Source organism: Alligator sinensis, unplaced genomic scaffold (genome assembly GCF_000455745.1).
Source record: "Alligator sinensis unplaced genomic scaffold, ASM45574v1 scaffold941_1, whole genome shotgun sequence".
Lineage (NCBI taxonomy): Eukaryota > Metazoa > Chordata > Crocodylia > Alligatoridae > Alligator > Alligator sinensis.
The window spans coordinates 1,702,092-1,705,210 of record NW_005842163.1 but is presented as its reverse complement, the minus strand read 5'-3'; positions in this window follow the sequence as shown (position 1 = coordinate 1,705,210).

The window sequence follows — 3,119 nt, the reverse complement described above, 5'->3', positions numbered from 1 at the left end:
AACTCATTGGCCAGTGGGTAGGCACTTGCCTATATAAGCAAATTCTTCTAACCTACCAACTCTTGCATTTTCTAGTGCAGGATCATGTGCACAGTTTGTTTCATTAGCCACTTGCAGGCAGTTATAAGAAATAAACCTGTATCAACCAAAAAGCCAGTTTTAAATGCTAATCACTGCTGTTTCTGTCCCAGCATTCAAGAGGCTTGAGGTAGCCATGAGGGCCATCTCTGTTTTCTTGCTAATTTAGCCCCCCTCCCACCTGAAACCTGCTCTGTTTCCTTCTGTTGCATTTGTATCGCAGACTGTAATTCTCATTCATTTTGCTCTTCCTTGCAAATCAGTCACAGTCATACTAGACAAACCAGGTGTGATTTCTTTCTCCCTCTCCTTCATACTGCATCTGATTCTTCTGCTCCAATATATGGTGCAAATATTGATATTGATGTAAATGGGAGTTACTCACACCCTGGGTAGGAAAAATGCATGTTCTCCACCAGGAAAAAAAAATGGAGACTAGTAAACTCAAAATTAACTTTACTGAATTGCTACTTAATGATGTCTTGGCTCACCATTTGTTAGTCATTTCCTGCAGAAGGGGATATATATTCAGCATGCAGTGATGCTCACAACTTCCCCAATTTCTCTGTTGAAATGGTAGTAATAAAATATTTAAATGTCACGCACAGCAACTAAGATGACAATCCACTGGTGGGTACTGCAGTGAGTTGAACTGGTGAACTCTTGTTAAAATTAATTGATTTTTTTCTTTAATGTTATTGGAAGTTGACATGTTTTAGCATTCAGGAAACTGTGGCATTGACAGCATTAACTAGCTCTGTGCGGGTCCTTTCACGGCATCTGATGAAGTGAAATTGGACTCCCAAAAGCTTATGTCTGTCTAATTTAGTTAGTTTATAAGGTGCAAATCTACCCTTTCTTTGGCATTAACTAGAGTCAGATTGCCTGTAGACAGGCATAACCTAAGCTACCTGATCTGGCAACTCTGCTGAGATAACTCGGTCCTGGTCTGCAATAGTCTGACACACAAGGTGCAAAACCTCTGAAAAAAGGAGTCACTCCTGTATTTTACTTCAATATTTGATGAAGATAGTCCCACTAATAATGCACCCAATGTGAAATACCGTTTATCTCATGAACTGGGCCTATCTACAGACCTTGCCTGTGTGAAACTGTAACATGGGATTTGGGACACACTGTACTGGAATATGCTAAACCTATGTTGTGATCTGTGAAGCTGTGCACAAAAATATCCACTAAGGACTAAATGAAAATTACTGTCCTATCTGTGTTTCAGCTCAGGAAAACAATTGTACCAGGAACAAACTAAGTTACTGTGACATCAAGCCATTTGCATTAAAGAAGTGTTGGCAAGTGAAGGTGTTCGTTGCTTAGGACCAGTTTTTGAAGCTTTCCAAATGTTTAGGAACCTACTTGGATTTTCAAAAGCATTCAGAACTGGTAAGGTACCTCAATTCCAGTGAAATCCATTTTAAGCTCTTAATTTACATGGATTCTTTTAAAAATGCCAATAGGTACCTAAATGCCTTTGCAAATGTGGCCCTCCATGTTTTGTTGGCATACCTACAAAAACCAGTGTTCTCACTTGGCTCCTGAAATAACACCGATTTTTACTTCATTTCTTTTTTTTTTTAAGTCTGCCTTAGGGTTTTATGTTGCTGTGCATCACCATGGTAGCTGACATTAATTACACTCATTTAGTTTAACATTATTATTATTATTATTATTTACATGTAGGAACCCTAATCATAGATCAGTATCCATTTTGTTATGCTGTGCAAACACAGAACAAATGCTACCTACCATATTTATTCAAATACAAGACAAGGCTTTTCCCCCCAATTAGCAAGGGGGAAAACCCCCTCGTCTTATAATCACATACAAAAAAAATCTCACTAAATACATTGTCTATTATTAAACTGCTGCCAAAAGCAGCATGTGCTTAGCAGTAGACAACCAGTTACGAAGTTGATTGAATGCAGCCAACGCTGTGCTGACTATAGAACACATGGCCCACATTGGGCAAAGATGCTGGTGGGAACCTACAGCATTGTTTTGGTGTGTGCCCCTTAAATAAAACAAAAAATGAGCAGTTGCTCCCCCATAAGGGAACAAGCACCAGGCCTGGAGGTACTGCAATACCAAGCTAGCTCTTGAAGAGACCTGAGCAAGCACTGACAACCCCCCCACCCCTGCCCCATGCCAGAAATGTTGATGGGAACTTTATTTTTTTCCCCTTTAAAAAGAAAACCAAAAACAGGAGGGTGTTTCTTCCACAGGGAACTGTCACTGGGCTTGGAAATACTGCAATACCAGTCTGGCACCAGGAGGGCTAGAGCCAGCCCTGACACTTTTCTTGGTACCAAAAACGGTTCATCTTAGCCAAAAAGCTGAGGTTTTTATTTTATATATTTCATTATCCAGGTCAAATTAGCCAAATCAGTTCCAAATCATATTGATTGAGCAGAACTCGGTTGTTTCAAAAACCATATTGATTAAGAAGGTAGGACTTGATCATTTTGAACAGCATGTACGGTGCTACAGCTGGCGAGCATCCTCCCTCCTAGACCTATCACCCTGGGACTTCAGATACTCCTAGATCCTACGTGCAGGCCCAAGCCCAGAGGTCGGGGTTTGGATGCCCCCAGATACTACAGGCAAGCATCCTCCATCCCAGATTCCTTAGTCCAGGACTGCAGATAATCCCTACACTTAATCTTAGTCCTTTTTTTTTTTTTTTTTGTAAAAACATATATAATCTCAGCAACTTTTCTTCACACACCTTCACCCTTATTAAAAAACCCGCACACCCATTACAATAAACACACCCTCGGACCCATGCCTCCGCACACCCACCCACAGGGCTTTCCCTAACCTGATTACGCTATCCTTTAGTCCTGACTCTGATTGTGGGGTTTAAATCTCAGTTTATTCACTGTTGCGGTCAGATCCACTGCTGCTGTCGTTGCTGCTGCTGTCTCTAGATCTGGTTGCCTCGTTGTCCTATTCACTGTCCCTACCCGTTCTGCCTCTGGGGGGGTCTTTGAAGAGCCTTTGCCAAGTGTTCCTGTTCCAGGTGG